Below are 18673 nucleotides of genomic sequence, written 5' to 3' on the forward strand. Positions count from 1 at the left end.
AAAAAGGATTAGCACATTATGAGGAAAGCGCGCTTTTACCATCCTGGATCTGATCCAACTGTTTTTCTGGCTCCAATAGTTTGAACCTTGATTAAATGTTTCTGTGTATTCTTATGAGTAAGTGAATGAGTATGCTTTAAATGAATTAAAATTGGATGTTTACAGCTGTTGCCTTTTCCAAGTTTTGGATTTTTCTTGTCTTAAATTACTCATAAAATATGAATCTTGTTTATTCTCCCATGTTTTAAAGCATATTTGATCAAATTAAATTTCTACTTTTTTTTTCTAGAAACTCCACATTTTCCTCTGTACACTGAAGACTGGATGTCCAACCCGGTGGACAGCAACGCCACCTTCCTTCCAGACTGCAATAAAGAGCGCTCCGGGATCTGCAACCTCTCCGACACCTGGGACGCAACAACCTCCTCGGAGGTCAAGCACACACAAATATCACTGCCATGAACCAATCAGTCAACCCCCTCCTGATCCCTGCTCCGCTCATGTTGGTGCCGCTGTACACCGACTGGAACAGCGCCATGGCAGCTTGGGGCCTGGCCTGGGAGGCGCATGTATACGGGGCTGGTTGTGTCTTTGCGATGCTCACGCTAGCATCAGCACTAAATCTGCTCTGCTTGCCACTACGATGTCCATCCGGATGTGGATACTTTGCCCTGGTCAGCCTGTTCCTATTAGCCGCTGGTTGCACCAGATCTTTCTCCCTCCTGTACGATGCCTACGGCCACCAGGACCGTTTGCCCTCCACAGAGGCCTCACTGATACTCTACGAAGCACCGTTTCCCTGCTTGACTGCAGCTTTTGGTCTGGTTTTCCTTCTCCTCTCAATGCGCTCAAGAATGCAGCTCTCCTACTCAGCTTTCCAGAGACCCTGTTTCTTGCCTGCCTGGTAGTCCTCCACTTTGGTGCCGCATTCGGACCGGTGACATTACTGAAGTTCTACCAGCAAAAGCCTCCCCTTTGCCTCTTTCTTTCACTCATCTCACGTGGAGCCTTTGTACACTAGCCACCATTTCTGTCCGCTGCCTATTTTGTGTTCTACATCTACGTGCGGGCAGATTCGAAGCACATCTACCACCGAATAAAACGTCTCCAACACCTGCTGAGCGCTACAACCGATGCCCCTTTGCTGAGAGCCGGACTGGAACCGTGCAGCTGTAACCGTCTGTATTTCAGCATTGTTTTGTTTAGCATGTGCAGGACTGCAGTTATATGCAATGCTCAATGCTATGGGTGTTGCAGGTGGAGAGGAGGTCTTCCATCCTTGGCCCTGGTGGGCTTTTCAGTTTAGCTGCAGACTGTGTGAGCTTGGGGTTTGTCTCACTTTAGCCTTGGTGGTCGCACAACCAGTCTACTGTTCTGACCATCTACCAGCTGCAGGGAGCTGCTGGACTGAACTGTTGGCATCCAAGTCCCCCATCCTGCCTGGGAGCTACCAGTGGTCCCTGAGCCAGCAGGAGAAGCTTGCAATTGTTGATACCATTGGGCTTGGAGAGACAGAGAACCTTCCTCTTTACACTCTGGTGGATGACAGGCTTGGCAGCAGTCTGAACGGATTGGACCTCCTCTACCACAGCAACCGGGCCTTGCATACCGAGACCTGGACTTGGATTTGGACTTACATGGTTCAGGAAAACCTAGGATGGAGGAGCCAGAGAGCCCTCAGGTGGATCCTCGTTACCAGTGACTCCACCACAGATCTGCGGCCACCTTCACCCATCAACCTGCGTCGCAGCATAGACGAAGCACTCTTCAGTGAGGCACTCTTTCCCATGAGCTCTTTAGCCCTGCTAGACTTTTTGCTGCAGAGATCTATCGATTACAACCACTGTGCATTTCCAAGCAATGGCCTCTGTGATCCTCTCTCAATGGACCCTGGCCTATATCGGACCTCTTCCTGCGTGGAGATGGCGTCTCAACCCCAGCTCTCTTGTGCCCAAACTCAAGGAGACACTATTGTAGGTGCTCCACCATCTCCCTCCCTGTCCTCTTCCTCCAGCTGTTCATCTCGTGAAGGTTGGAGGGGCAGCTCTTCCTCCTGTTCCCTCTACCGAGAATCTTTCGGAGGCTCGTCACTGGTCCTCTGTCCGAGCCGGAGAGACATGCGCAGCAGCTTCTCCAGCAAGGGGGTATTGGCCATGTGGCGTCCTCTGGCCACCAGGGCCATGCTGACCCACAGAGGCAGTATAATACGCTGGGCGCAGCCTCACAGGAGAGCCTGGACCTGGACATGTCGTCTGAGGCAGACCGATCCGTGCAGGAGGAGTTCATTACGGTTTGCAGACAAATCGATGCTTTGAGCATCTGCAGCGAGACTATTGATTTATAAAGGACAGTCTGGTCAAATAAGGGTTACACAAAGGACTTATAAAGGATGTCAGGCTGACTGTCAAGCATTTTTACAGCCTATTTGATAGTGCATGGTAGCTTTTGCATACACCATGAAAGACCTATAGCTTGCAAAATAGTTTTTGGAGCTTTGTAATATGGTCATTAGTGAATGTCAATGAGGGTCTAAGTGCCAAGAATGTCAAAAGCCAAATGGTAATTTGTATCTTTTACATGTTTGATAAAGGCTAGTGAAGTTTGACACAGTCAAAGAATAGTAACATTTTGCTGTGTGGAGATAACAAGAATTTGTACAAATGTTTTTTATTGCATTTCTACATTCCAATAGATAGTACTGTGACTAAAGTTAAGCACTTATTAAATACTACTGAGGTCTTATGCTTTCAAATTCAACAGAATATCACTGTCATTAAATCTCATGTTATAAACAAATGAGATTCAAATTAAGTTTGTCGAACTATAAACTCTCCATACCAATATGCAAGACATCTTATTTGCAGTTCTGGTGCAAAAGTGCCCTCTACTGGTAAAACACACTATGTTGCATTATCCTCCTACATTTATCACCAATGAACTGTGCTTCAACATACACTGACGGCATATTCTATAACCGTCTAATTTATTTATGTTCAGATATAACTGTGCTCAACATACAGTTTAATAAAGTGTGTTTTATAACAAATGGCTTGTTTTACTTGAGGTTCAAAGTGACATCCGGCAATGTGAGTTTGCAACTCATATTCAAAAAAAAAAAAAAAAAAAAATAGTCCATTCCATCATAGTTTATTTTTATTTTTTATTTACCATAGAAAGCAAAAGCAACTTTCCTCTGTTGAATGTTTCCTGTAAACATATTTTGAAGTGATATTCTTCTTCTTCAAAAAGGATTTATGAATACCGAGTCTTTTCCATCCATCTTAAAACCCATGCTTATAGTTTTGGTTGTTGGTTGGAGAAGGGACCACTATGTCCTGGCAACTGTAGCTTTGCAATATACTTCAGACTAAAAACACATAACACTATTCCCTATATGTGTGCTTTTTAGATGGACGTACAGGACTCAGTACTTTACAAAATAGACATTATATAAACCTGAACTCTCTTTATATGGGAAACTCAAAACAAGCAGCAGTCACTTGCAACTGGATACAGGAAGCTATATATTTCTTCATATTTTCATTTCATTTATTTTGCTATTTAGTCCAATTACAAGGCTTTTGTTAGTCAAGTGAACTCTGTGCAGGGTCAAGTACATAGTATGTTAGAGAAAACAACTCACTTTTATAATCTTGGACATTTCAGTTATGGCCAAAGGACATCCATTATGAAAATGTTGACAAAGCCTACTCCTACATAAGCTGATAACAAACACAGCGATTCTGTTTTAAATAAAAAGAGGCGAAAGGGTGTGTAGCTTTATGCTTTTGCACTGAGCTGTCGAACAGCATTTATTCATCCCCATTTCAAGGCATATCTCCGGTAAAAAGAAACAAATAAATCCAAACTAAAATACACCTATGGTAACAGAGAACCTATGCCACACTGAGATACAGAAATGAACAACTAACAGGTAACAGGTGACTTCTTACGCCAATTTGGTTTTGAAATTACAAAAGAATGTCAGAGGAAATGTAAAGACGCTTGGCAGTATGTGTGCAATTACAATAAAAGAAGAATATAAATACATCCATGTTTGGCTTAGTGAAAAAACAAACATGCATATCAAAAACTTCATGCTCAATTCAAAGCCCCCCAGACAATACAGGTTTAATATAAAGTTGTTGTTTTTTTTTATCTAAAAGTATTCAAATTAAGGTTAGAGAATAGTCCTTCGTCCTCATTACGAACAATTTATGATTGATTTGATACGTTTTAGTTTTTTTTTTTTTCTTTTTTTCTTCTTTCGAACATCCTGATCTTCAGCTTTTGGTCCCTTCCATGCTCAACATATGAACACACTGCACTAAGATGGGATACTGATTATTTGTCAAGATATTGTTGAAGGGAAAATTAATGTTCACAGTATTAAAGACTGAGGGTCTGGGTTCCGTCTACTGATTGTAGGGGACACTGGAGGAGACCGAGTCGAAAGGATAATAGTCACGACCAATATCTCGTACCTCGGGATCCACAATCCAGGAAGTAAACAATATGCGCTGAATATTAGCAGCTACTGTTCTTTAGTAGCGTATAGCTGTGATAGAAAAAAATAAAATAAAAGGTAAGATTGCCATGAAACACAGACACACAGCACATAAAAGACAAGTGTTTTGTCTTGTTTTGTTTTTGTTTTTTTTTTTTTTTTTTGTACATACTAGTGTGTTTAAGAGCTGGGATGTAAGAGACTTGAGATCGGGAGTGGGCTGGTAGGTGTGAATCCTTAAAAAAGCCAGATAAGATGCTGATGTGATCTGCACCATGGCTATTTTAGACTCACTAATATTAACACACTGTACCTTCACTTACTTGCCCCAAGACACATTTTAAACTATATCACAAAATGGACACACACAACCCTTAATTCACCAACCAGGCACGCAGTTCACTTTCCCACTACTCTCAAGCCACACGCTAAATTGGGATCGGCTGCATACTGAAGAGACAGGTGCGTACGTCATTCCGAAATCCCTGATGTGCCACTTCTTGAGTGTGAGATCCCAGGTGTTCAGAGAGGCGGCTGTCAGTTTGGAGATTCTCACTTAGCTACTCGTCTCTTTCCTCCCAAAAGCAGCTGGCTGGGATCGGAGAGAGAGTAACGGTGGATACGACAGAGGATGGGCAAAAGGGTGTAGTGGGTGGTGCGTTTTTAGCAGAAGTGGCGACTTAACATTTGGTCACAGTTAGATTGGGTGTTTCATGTGCAACGACGATCTGCACTCCATCCCCTGCTCAGTAAAGCCGCTTCTCGTAACTGTGGGGGCAGAGAGAATCGGAGAGATATCAGCGCACACTCGAATATAAATGACTTTAGCTGCTAAAAGTACTCTAACAGCAACGCACTTTAATTCAGCAAATTGCATCTACCTGTTACATGTTTTTTGAATGCATTTGGCAGAAAAATGCTAAATTGCATTTGCACAGAGTCACTGTGGGACATGCGATACAGCCTGTCCAGCCCTTTTCCATAAAGCTTGCTGCTAGTCAGTTAAAGTTAATGTCCCTTCTTTATAGAGCAGGTTTAATTCCCATTGCTGCGTTTGCCAATGCCAACACATAAAAGGAGGTAGACTAATCTTAGAGCCAGCTGTTTCTTAGCAATGGCATGATGAAAATCATCTACCAGGTACTGTATGAGAGTCAAATAAATCACAGTTTAGAGTTCCATTTCTGCTTCTAGGACTGACCTCTCACTGTAGAAACTGCCTCTACAATTCAGTCCAAGTTTAAGTGCAGTTTTTTTACTTACGAGTGAAGTCCATGAACTCCTCCCTCCACTTGTGCAGACATGGTCCTTTTCTCAAACTTCAGCTCTCCAGAGTACATCATGGAACTAAAGAAAAGTTAGAAAGGTGGTCAAATATAATGCACATTAAAAGGTCATATCTGCATTATAAGAAGTAATTCAGGCACATGCTACTTACCGGAGAACAGAAAGACTCTTTGCCCCGATGTCCTGGCAGCCATGCTGGATACCAGCTATCAGGTAAGGTACAAACTTGTGGATGGAACCCTTGTCCTGGACCGAGCCCGACACACCCTGGGCTACCTTCACATTGTCGCCCTCACTGTGGAAAGAGATCAAACTATTTTTCTCCACTGGAATCCCACATTGTGATCGCTGCTCTGGAATTTTACCTGTCACTACTTTTAGCCTCCCTCATACCTAAAATAGCGTTTCTGGCTGCTGGTGCTCTTCTCCATAGCGTCTAGGGAGCCCATACCACGGTACTTTTTCAGCCGGACACCATCTGAGAAGAAGTACTCCCCTGGAGCCTCAGTGGTTGCCGCTAGCAACGAGCCCATCATAACTGGAGTGGGAGGAAGGAGAGAATTATCCATTGTTTTATTACCCAATCTACCATCATTGCTGCTGTGGTAAACATGATTGCTATGGGATGATTGCTATGGGATTTTTCTAAGATTAAAAGCTGTATAAAAAAATGACTGTTAAACGAGGCCTTCTCCCAATGTTCTGTGTGTCATAATCTTTAAAATCTCACCAGTCGATGCTCCAAGAGACAGAGCCTTCACCACATGGCCCACAGTCTGAATGCCGCCATCAGCGATGACTGGCACACCGAAGCGCCTGGCGTACTCTGCTACCTTGTACACAGAGGTCCCCTGGGGCCGCCCACATGCCATGACTAGAAGGTAGAAAGCAAATTAACATGACTGCCATGAACACAGATCAGGTTTAAAAAAATAATATATATATATATATATATATATATATATATATATATATATATATATATATATATATATATTATTTTTAAAGTCAGACCAGACTTTTGGACAAACAGAAACCGGAGCTTATAAAATAACAAGCAGTGTCTATTTCACTGGTGACTCAAACAGTTACTTTAGAGCCATGGCTCTTTGCTGCAACATGTCTCTTCTGTCCTTCTTGGCGAACGTGACCCAGTCTGAGCACGAGAAGCTGGTCCCCATGGCACCCAGAATGGGGCCTTGGCAGATCACCATGACAACTTGGAGGGTCTTAGGGTATTTTTTACTTCTCACTGTAGCCAATAGCCAGATTGAGACTAGGTACAGCAAGCACTGAGGTGCTACGGTTTCTGCTTTCCGGTACTTTGATGATGAGAAGAAAAAAGACATTTTTGTCTTTAGGGGATATAAAAGAAGGTGAGTACCTTCCTGGGTGATGCAGATGGAGCCGCAGCCCATGCCGACTCTCAGAGCATCAACCCCAGCATCGATCAGATTCTTTGCCTGGGCGGCTGTAACCACTGTAGATAAAAATAAATGTATCTGTAGATGTGTGCAAACCATTATATTTTGGTGACATAAGAAATCTACCCAAAAAAAGCAGGCAGTGCTATGTGAACAAAATCAGAGTTATTCGACTAACAGAATTTACACTGACATGTATTTTAAGGGAGGCAACAGCAGCAACATACTCACCATTTCCTCCCACCACCTGCAATTCTGGATGCTTCTGTTTAATATAATTTATCATGTTGATTTGATACACCGAGTTGCCTTGTGAAGAGTCCTGGAGAGCCAAAAACATTCATGGTTTAAGTACACTGGCGTTGGATCTGAGGACTCAGTAGTAGTAACAGGTAATACAGGCTGAGGAATGCAGACACTGTGTGTATCATACAGACATATTTGATTGATTTGATGTTCTATAATTTACACTGTCATAGTAGTAGTAGTTCATGCATTGTCCTACTGGTCTTGCACAACACATTCCTATTTATCAGTGGAAGTCATCTAAACAGTACGTATTTTTAGGCAACCTCTGCTCAAACTGTGACCTAATTTTAGTCCAAGCATTCTCACACAATTATTACAGACTGGCACCGGCAATAGGATACAAAAGCCATAATTCAACCATCAAAAAGCACCCACCAGTACAACAACATCCACTCCAGCCTGCACCAACAGGTCCAGTCTGTATTTGTCATCCTCCCTGGTGCCGATGGCAGCGCCACACAGCAGCTGTTTGCGTGAGTCTTTGGAGGCCAGCGGGTAGTCCCTGTTCTTCTTCAGATCCGTCCTGGCAATAATGGCCACCAGCTCGTCGTTATTATTTACAATGGGAAGCTTACCTGGTTACGGAGAAAGTGAGGTTATTAAATTGCATGAGAGTGATCAAAATCCACGAGAAAAGGCTGCTGTCACACGTGAACTTTTATTCACCTTTTTTACTGCGCTGCAGAATATCATTGGCTTCTTTCAGTGTAACACCGGCTGGAGCCACTACCAACTCCTCCCTCTTTGTCATGGCCTTGGAGATGATATGAGCATCATTTCAATGTTAGAACTATTAAATTGAGTGATCCCAAAAACAAAATTCAACTGATGGATACAGTTAAAAAAAAAAAAAAATACACACCTCCTCAAGAGGTTTGCCGCGGTCTTTCTCAGAAAGAAGTCAATGTCTCGGGAAGTGACGATGCCCACCAGTTTGCCGCCCATTTTGCCTGTCTCTGTGACAGGAATACCAGAGAAGCCATGTCTTACTTTGGCCTCAACACATCCCCAACTGTCTGGCGCGGACTCATCACAACTGGGTCTGTGATAAAACCCTGCTCAAACCTCTGGAAACCAAGAGAAACCAGTGTAAACAGCGCCAAACATCACACAGCAAAAACACACATGAATATGCCAATACAAGAAAGCAGTAACACACAAAACACACTTATAAGACAATTACCAGAACCTATATAGGGACAAAACAGTACAGAGGAGAAGACAGGTCAAGGGTAGGGATCATGTGAGATTTTTGTCATGTTGTATGTATTTTGTTTCGTACAGACATGCAAGTGTGTAAACAAGACAATAAAAACAGTAGGTAAACCAGGAGAGACTGGTGAGCATTTGGCTTAACTACGAAATGCTAAGATGGTGTGACATAAAAGACAAATTTTGAAAATGGTCCTTTGTAAACATGGAGGATAATCATAGTTTACCTTGACCTTGCGGACCTCATTGGCTTGGAATTCTGGTGTGCAGTTGTGGTGAATGATACCAATGCCTCCCATCAGCTACCAAATACAAAAAAATAGAATAGAAAATAATTTTGCAATACATGAAAATTGATTTTTTAATATATCAGCAATTTTGGCAAAGCAGTGTCTACAGCCATAGCAATTGCCATTGCCGACTCTGTGACAGTATCCATGGGGGAGGAGATGAGAGGGGTCTCAAAGTGATCTCTGGTCAGCGCTGATGTCAAGTCCTAAGAGACAAAAAAGAGGAGGATGGACATTTTAATGGCTTCACAAAGAGGAGCTTGTTTCTGTTATTTTGCACATGAACCATCAGGGGGCAGACTAAACTTGGCAGATCCAATATACCATACACGTGTGTCTTCAAGTGGTTTACCATTAGAGTGCTCATATTATGCTCATTGTATTTAGGAAGTTGTACCAGAATAGGTTTATGTGGTTTAATTTTTAGAAAACGCTATACATTTGTTGTACTGCACATTGCTGCAGCTCCTCTTTTCATACTGTGTGTTGCGTTCTCAGTTTTTGCTGCGGAGTGAGGCATCGTTTAATCTTTGTTGGGAGTCGTATATGCGCAGTAGCTAGGTAAGGACTACTAGCCAGTCAGAAGCAGAGGATGACCACGCTAGCAGCTAGGCAAGCATTATAACAAAGTGGTACAAAGTGAGGTTTTTCACTTATAAAATAAACTTATAAAATGCACAATATATATATATATATATATATAAAAAACACAATAAAGGAAAGGGAAAAAGCATAATATGAGTACTTTGAATTGGTTTAAATGACACTAAAGAACATGGATGCCAATTAGCAGACTTTTTAAAAATGTAGGTATGTTGCAAGAGCTCTTGTGTACAAGGGTACATAATTGAAAATTTTGTGGATCGTTTTGTGTTAATCTGTATAGGAGATCTCTGCAAACAAAATAAATTGTATGGTCCTTTAAAAACCAGTCCGTACTCTCGGGACAGAAACCTCACGCTGTCTGAAAAAATGGAAATGAGTCGTACCACTGTCTCCAAATTCCACATTGAACTTAATATCTGACCAATTCCCACAACACCAGCTTCTGCTATCTTCAACTGTGCGTGTGAAAATAATGACATTCTTTGCACATGGGAAACCAGCAAATGGGTGTCCGAGCTTTTACTCCTTATCTGTGACAAATATAAACAATGGAGGCTTTTCTCAGAGCTTCACAGACAAGGCAGGAGAACTCAACTAACACGCCTTCTCCATTTAGAAAGCACAACTGCACTAACCCGCTAAATTCAACTGAGAGTTAGGAAAGCATTTTGAGAACATCACAACCCCGAAGAAATTCCAACAACAGCTCTACGCACATGTGGCCCCTCTTCATGTTTGTGGGAGCATTTGTTATTCAAGCTTGAATTGACTCACTATCCTGTGGAAAACGAGGGCAAGGCAAAGACTCGGTTGAAACAGCCAGCCCATGACAACATGGCAAGGCAGACAAGCATTTCACACAGCAATGAGGGCTCTCTGTAACACTGAAGGAAATGGGGAGAGATATCAATTAAATTACAAGCCGCTGAGATATACAAAGAAGATGAGGGATTTCATCTAAAGCCCCGAGATTAACTCTCCCTTCATCTGCTGAGAGGTGGATGAGCAACAGACCAGACCCAAATGTAAACAAGGGTGAGGGAGCAGCCAGTCTGTGACCACATCGGGCAAGAATAGCAGGGCAGCAGGGAGAGAAGAAATGATGCAGATGGTTTTAAATGGGCAAAACAAGAGCTGCCATTATAAACGTGGTAAGGTCTGGAGTACAGAGGTTTGTTTAGAAAAAAGTTTTTTTTAAAGAGACTCCACTGTAATAAGTCTGATGGTTTTGGAAGTGGCTCTGCCAAGGATGGTCTGTCTGCTGACACTGCCACATAATCATCCTCATGAGAGGTGTAGAAGAAAATAAAGAAATGATTGGCTCGTCTTTAAAATACCCAGGAAAGTCTCTTCTCAGATGTGACGGATACTTGCAACAATCTTCTGGAACAACACCAACCTTACATGCCCTTTTGTATTCTCAAGTATATCCTTCACACATAGGTGTACTCACCACTTCGTCTGAGGTAAAGTCGATGAAGCCAGGTAATATCAGAAGTCACTGAAAGACATAAACAAATGTAAAGTTGAGGGGCTGTGAGGTTCAACAGTATGCATTAAAATAGTAGCAAAATATTTCCAAAACAGAGAACAGAAATGTTTTGTGCATTATAAGGTGCTCACAGGGTGACTTGAAAAGCAATTAAATGGTGAGTACTATTGAACAAGATTGTGTTTTAAAAAAAATGTAACAATTAGGGTAACTAAATGAGATAGGGCAACAACAAAAAAGACTTTTAATGCCAACCAACTTCAATGAACATTTGAATTATACATGTGTTAGATATTTAATAAGTTTCTCATTTCCTTCTGTCTAAGAATTTCAACTAGGACAACGCCAGCCTGCAACCTATTGTTGTATACTCATTTAGGTCTCCCCATGGTTCCCAGACTGTTGCTAAGTTGCGTAGTGGCTGACTACAGACACTGAGTGTAGCTGGGTTCATTCTTTACTTGGTAAAAAGCTACAGTTGAGCCTCAGCCTGTATTTTTTATTTCTTGCATATGTGCGTGTGATAAACATGTCAGTGGACCCAAGGAAAGATGGAATAATAAGAGAGGCTTTGTATGCAATGTGGAAGGATATTAGAGGAAACTGGGGAGGGGGGGGCAGGTACATGGAAAGCAGTAGAGGACAGGGGGACATAATAAGAGTGTAAATGAGAATGGGAGTTGAGAGTGAAGGTAGAGAGCTGACCCGCTAACAGACCTCTGCTGCTTCAAGAGTGGGTGGAAGAAAAGGAAGGCCTGAAATAGTCGACAAACATGGGACACTTCAAGGGAGGAGTCCTTTGTTTCCCTCACTTTGGAGCTAAAAACAGCCACAAACATCAATGTGGGGACAAGCAGAAGTACAGCATACATCTGCTAGCATTTAGCGGCAGCCACAAACCTCAGCTACGACACAGGCTCCACCTACTGACTCAGGGTCAGCGCTAAAACCGGAGCTCATTTGAATTCTAAAGAAAACACTGGCTTGGTGTTGCCTTATTGTGGTTTTTATTTGAGTGGTAAGTGTAGACAAATGCACGATGCTAAGCACCTGCATATCTCACTTTAACTGGTTTGTGTGAGGATGCTGACAGAGGACCATTATTACACTACAGTTAGCAGCAGAGATTTATTTGCTACAGTAGTTCTGTCAGAAGTGTAACAACAATCACAAATATGTGCTATTATGCCAGCCCTACATTTGAGGTAATCAACTGCTTTGTATTAACTATGATTTAATAGGAGTTGATTTCTGTTTGCAAAGTAACTTGGCCATAAGGCTGTAAATGTTCAGTCAATGATCAGTGAACACTCCACCAGACCACAGATTGAATAACACAGTATGTTTTGTGTAGAATAGTGTATAGTTTAAATGATATGACTTAGTTGAAGTACTTTTGTGTCTAGTCTTGTGTGAATGGCAGTGACCCAGTATTTAACAAGCCTGAGCTGTGTGTGGAAAGTGGCATAAGAGTGATTACAGGAATTGTTTGTAAATGTATTTTACAGTGTATACATGTTTACACTACAGTTCATCACATTAGCTCTCAATATGAAGCTAACAGCTAAGAACTCTTCACCCATCTCAGTCTATGACGAGGCAAAAACACTGGGGCACCTTAACTGTGTAGGCTGTTTCAGCAGTGTTGACACAAACATGGAGTTCAAAAGTAGCATTGATTAAAAGAGCATGATCACAATCATGCCCCGGACACAATTTCTGTACCTAGTTGAAGGTCACAATAGCACAGGAAGCGGTTTGTCTCACGTTTCTGGTGTTATCTATGTCTCCCTTTCTCTAGGTGGCTTACTTCCTTTTGCTCTAACTAATAACCTGAAATAAAAAGGAACCTAAAAAGATAAATTAGCAATATCTTGCTTGATTGTATTCTTAGATCCAGTACCTGTGACAGGAGTGTGTACATGTGTTGATAAAGTCATTGGAGATATACAGTGGAAGTGGTCATACATTTTAAATCTTGCAACAGAAATTGAAACACTTCAACTATATCTGTATTTGTCACAATGGAGTTATGAAGGGGTCAGACACAGGACGAATGGCTCGAAAAGAGTGATGCAGACGCTTTTAACCTCATTCACCCCAATTCCTCCTGCATTACACATGCCAATTCAGGCTATTATGCGTGGAAACCTTCCTTCGGTCGTGATGCACTTCATTAGTGTGCAGAGGTTGTTCAATCAAATGCGGACACACTCTAACACCATTACGTTTACAATTCAATTAGCTTCTGTAAAGCAGGAGCAACAAATAACTGGTGGATTTTTGGTTGATAAAACCTTCCAAATAAACTTAAAATACTTAAATTGAAATGCTGTTTGGGTGCAGACAATGATGGAGTATGGAGAATTATCTACCTATTGCATAAAATAATACATTAACTAATGATCTTTCAGGGAACGCTGACAGGGCATCTGAAGCAGGGATTGTAGAAGTTGTAAGAACCTGTGGCAAACATGTTCAAAAGAATAAGCACTGATGGATTTAGGAGAAAGTTTTAAAAGAGAATAGGCATGCTTCTCAGTGTACAACAACCACTACAATTAAGTTGCACAACACTTTGCGTCATGTTATCCATGATTAGGAATATTAAAAAAAGGTGTCGTCACAAGAATTAAAGACAAAAAATTCAGTCAAAATCCTAATAAGTGCAAATAAACGCATGTCTTGTGTATCACCAGAATGCTTACCAGAGCTGAGTGAGGTTAAGTAAGAAACTTACTTAATTATTACTTTTAGGTAATCTAAAGTGATTATAATAAAGTGCATGAGCTGTTCTTGCATGCACAGGTAATGCCCTTTGGTGGAGAGTTAATAATGTAGTTATGTGCACTGGAAGCAAATTTGAGCCCCATGACCAAGATCAGGTTGAGCATTCCATTAAGCCCAACATTTATCTTCTACATTAATGCACTTTGTGGCACCAGATTGCTTTGGAGGGACTGTCATTTGCTTTCTCTTTATGGATTCACTATTTGGAGAGACAAAGGATTTTTAACAGCACAGTTTCAAAACGGTTTGAAGATGACTGTGTTACTCACTTGTAAGTCAACCCATCTCCTTTAGAGCATAGCTCTTCAGCCGTATGACCATCGGAGCCAACGCACTGTTGTCAGATCTGCTGGTTCAAAATGTGTTGGCCATTACAAAGCACTCCTGCGTACACTTCACCCACCATTGCACGCAGGCAAGGTTTTAAAATCAGGAGACCGTACTTTGAATGAATTTCATTACTTTACTGAGATTTTCGGAAAATCAAATCAAAGTTTGTGATGCAGGGAAACTTACTTGTATGTTAGGCCATCTCCAATCGAGAAGAGCTGCTGAGCTGAGAGTCCATCTTCAGGGACATAGCCTGTACCACCGCTGATTAAGTAATCCGCCATGCTGCCAATGATAAGTGCAAACTTCAATCAACTGTGCAGCCCAGACACTCAGATAAAGATATTTATATCTGAAGACAGGAAAAGGATGCTCTGCAAGAACACATCCACTTTGCAGGCAGAGCTGTAGTGGCCTTCTCACAGAAAGATATAACCATAGCAACATCAACATCCCTTAGCCAGCTGCAGGTTAGTGCGCCTGCGTGGCAACAACTTCATCCGCTTGCAAAAACAAGCTATTAATAATTCGGTAATACACAAGTAACAATCTTGCACACACTAAATAGACGCATAGTTTGTATGGCTGCTGCGGAGACATCACGGGAGGAGACGTTACTAAACATTAAATCACACAAAGTACCACAAACTCATATGTACGTAGACTTGCTTTAACTAAAGCAAAATATGTCCGGGTGACTAAGTGACATTTAACTGAACCACGCACTACACTGTTAAAGATAATGGTAAAACCTAATTAAACTGAAACGCTGTCCAAAGAACACGACATCCTCAAAATGTCGTTTTTAGTTAGCTGGCTACTGGCCTGGTGACCTACATTGCATTATCAGGAGCTAGCAGACATTAACGTTAGCTCCATGCACTGCACATTCGTAACGTGAGTGTTAGTAAAAATATGGTACTTGTTTATACGGTAAAAGCTGCTATTATCTGCGTCATAATATTATCCGTGCTTGTATCCATTTCAGCCCGCCACATCTCTCACCTCAGAAGTACCTGGTTAACCATAGCACTGTGCTGGAAACTGACATTATGCACATAGCAGCACTTTTTAGAGTAAATCAAATGTCGTTTTTTAGAATTGGTTTACATTTTAATCACGGACCATTACGGTCTAGAAACATTGCAAAACCTTTTAGAGTTTAATGCATGCCGAATTAAAGAGTGGCTCTTATTTATACTAGCATCTCTAAATTATTTTTCTACCAACACTACGCATTTTCTAGCACAGAGGAAACACTATTTTAGCATTCTTTTGAATACAATTTTGGTGTGGCGTTTAGGCGTAAATCGGGCTTCACGCCAATGTGCTGAGTATGAAGGGTAATAACGTTATATCTGGCTTGCGTTAACATTTTACAAATACGATGCAGAGGTGATGTAACGTTACTTTAACGTAAAATAATCAACAATAGTAACGTTAACGTTAGATGGAATAAATTATTTAACACTAAACACTAACGTTACACAATACCTGTTTACAGTTAACATCACAACAACTATGTTAACTGTTAGCTAGCTTGCTAACGTTAGTACTACACAATTGCTTACCCCACATGTGTAACGTTAGATGTGTTTAAATAGTTTACTGACGTAGCTGCATGCAACTGAACCTTTGCAGACCAGACCTGAGAGTCCACACTAGCTAGCTACGTTAAACTTACAGACATGTGGGAGCAGCAGTTAGCATTTAGCATTAGCGGCTTGGTTATTTTGGGTTGACCGACAGAAAACGATCCCGATACTTTAAAATCAAGCTTTTCAACAATTGGACAGATAGGTACCAAGTGATTTAGCTAACTACACGTAGCTTCTTCGCTATCGTACAATAACGTCACAGCATCTTTTCCTAGACTGAGTTACGTTAGCTAACGTTATGGCTAACCTTTTTGAAGCAGATGCACACGTTGACTAATGGAAAGCAACTTTCCAGCTGTGAATCTACAGAAGTCAGGCTAAGAAATGCGATGTTAGAACCAGTAATTTATTCTACCTTGAAGAACAATCTCGAAGAAAAGAAAAAAACAGGCTGTTCGTGGCTCCAAAATGTAAAAGTACTGGTTGGCAGTAAAGTGATTCAGAAGTGATTGCCTGCCTGTCCCTGCAGACAGTGCGTTCTGGTGTTATGTACTACTAGCAGCGGCGTCACATCCCCTCTCCTCCTCACAGAGGCGGGTTTAACCATCTGCACCTTTGTTGCTGTATACGGCTGTGTCATCCATGGTCTGTGTGGATTGGAACGATAACGGCTAAGTGTAATTGTGAAAGTGTTGGAAGTGAAATGCTGGCGGACCGGTTAATCGGGGCTAGCAGTCCATTCAAGTTTATTGCAATCGGCTAGTATTCGTGGACACCAGTTGGGTACTTTGTTAAAATAAAGATGGTTCCCTGTTCACATTTATATCATTTTTACGAAAGTGGTTGCAGCTGCTTTGGCGGAGGGGGAAAGTTAAGCAGCAGTGGTGGAAGAAGTATTCCGATCCTTTACTTAAGTAAAATCAGCCTAGCCTATTCATATTTAACTAAAAATAACTAAAAACTAAAAACACATCTGTTTATAACTGCTATTCCACCTAAATGTCTGTTGCTCCGCCTTTTCTGTTGTATAGTATTGTTTTGCTGTATAGTATTGTTTTTCTGTTGTATAGTATTTGTTTTCTGTTGTATAGTATTTGTTTTGCTGTTGTATAGTATTGGTTTTGTTTGCTGTATAGTATTTGTTTTGCTGTTGTATAGTATTTGTTTTTCTGTTGTATTTGTTTTGCTGTTGTATAGTATTTGTTTTGCTGTTCTTAATTTATGAATTCCATGTGCGGCGTCCTTGAGTGCCAAGAAAGGCGTCTTTAAATAAAATGTATTATTATTATTATATTTGCTACTACACTGTACAATACTCTGTTACATGTAAAAGTCCTGCTTTGGCAATATGACTTAATATTAAGTAAAAGTAAGTAAGTATCATCAGTAAAATGTACGTACAGTAATAAAAGTAAAAGTACTCATTGCAGACAAATCCTCACATTTTAGATATTGGTAACAATCCAAACAGTTCTGTCAAGAAGAGTTTAATTGTCTCATCATTTCAGCTGGGCCTGTAGGCAATGTCATATTGTTGGGTAGTAAAACAGCATGTTTTATAAACTACATGGTGTTTGTTTGCAAAAATCTTAATTAAAGCTGTCAGATGGATGTATAGTGAAAACGTACAGTATTACACTCTGAAATGTAGTGGAGTAGAATTAGAAAGTGGAATGAAAAGAAAAGACTCAGGTAAAGTACGAGTACCTCAAATGTGTACTTAAGTAGGCTACAGTACTGAGTAAATGTAGTTGCATTCCACCTTTGGCATGCACACTTTGTAAAGTTGTGAGGTACTTTAGTTAAATTCTACCATAATGCTTCTTTATCCTACCAACAGCCAACATTTTAAAAGGATATTGGTGTTCTTACTCTACTAATACTATGCAATGTTACAGATTCAACTTTACAACAGAATGTGTAGTTAAAATAAGTCCAGACTGCAGCAAAATTAAAATGCTGCTAATATTGCTTACATTACATACTGCAGTTTCATGGAGCATATGCTTCACTACCAATACAGTTTTTGTTGTATGTGCTGCCAAAAAGAAGGGATATTGTGTTTTAGACTTTTTGTGACAACAGGCAATTGGGTAACTTGAGTGTTATATTTGGGGCTGGCATTTCCGATATATATTAATTATTTCTTGCAGGAATGTTTCACTGATTACATTTCAGATATTGAATGCAATAGAGAATTACATGATATTCTCTGTTACCCAATAGAATTCAAAGTCCTTGAAAGTCTTGTTCTATATTAATCACATGTGATGGTTGCTACATTGGTCTGCCAAGGTTAATCAGATGGATCTGTTTCCCACTCTGTGTCAAATTAATTGCAGATATGGGTCAATGGTTCCTTTATGCACTGTAGCTATTTTGGGCGGTTGATTCAGCCTTGTTTATACCCCCTGCAGCATGCTGCTCACTCTTTCTTTGATGTTGCATCACTGAATTGTCTGTGCGCAGAAACAACTTTAGAAGATTGGCCGTGTTTTGTTGCTTAAGCATCTGCTCATAAGCCATAAATATTATCTACATGGTCTTCAAACAACTCAGAAACGAAGTGTGCCATCCAAAGCAAGGGCTTTCGCCTCAAGAGCATATGCAAACTGATCCAATTGCAAGTGTGTGTGGACTGTGGACATGTAAACTGACCCGACGGCATGAAGTCAATTTACATGTGCAGCCTTTTGAAGACAGTGAAAGTAAAGCATTAAAATGCTAGAGGACTTACATCACATTGTCGTTTGATTTCACATTGGGTATTGGCATTGCAGATGGGTATTGTTGTGGCATTCTCCCATTTCATTTTATTTTAAGTCTTG

At 40.9% G+C, this 18673-nt stretch overlaps 2 pseudogenes; one reads left to right on the forward strand and one right to left on the reverse strand.

Annotated features, from left to right (window-relative positions):
* Positions 1-289: 289 nt before the first annotated feature.
* LOC116684827 (proline-rich transmembrane protein 4-like) lies at positions 290-2366 on the forward strand (annotated as a pseudogene).
* A 2292-nt stretch (positions 2367-4658) lies between these two features.
* On the reverse strand, positions 4659-16414 carry LOC116684825 (inosine-5'-monophosphate dehydrogenase 1b-like; annotated as a pseudogene).
* Positions 16415-18673: the final 2259 nt, after the last annotated feature.

The sequence above is a fragment of the Etheostoma spectabile genome, unplaced genomic scaffold (genome assembly GCF_008692095.1).
Source record: "Etheostoma spectabile isolate EspeVRDwgs_2016 unplaced genomic scaffold, UIUC_Espe_1.0 scaffold00569336, whole genome shotgun sequence".
Taxonomy (NCBI): domain Eukaryota; kingdom Metazoa; phylum Chordata; class Actinopteri; order Perciformes; family Percidae; genus Etheostoma; species Etheostoma spectabile.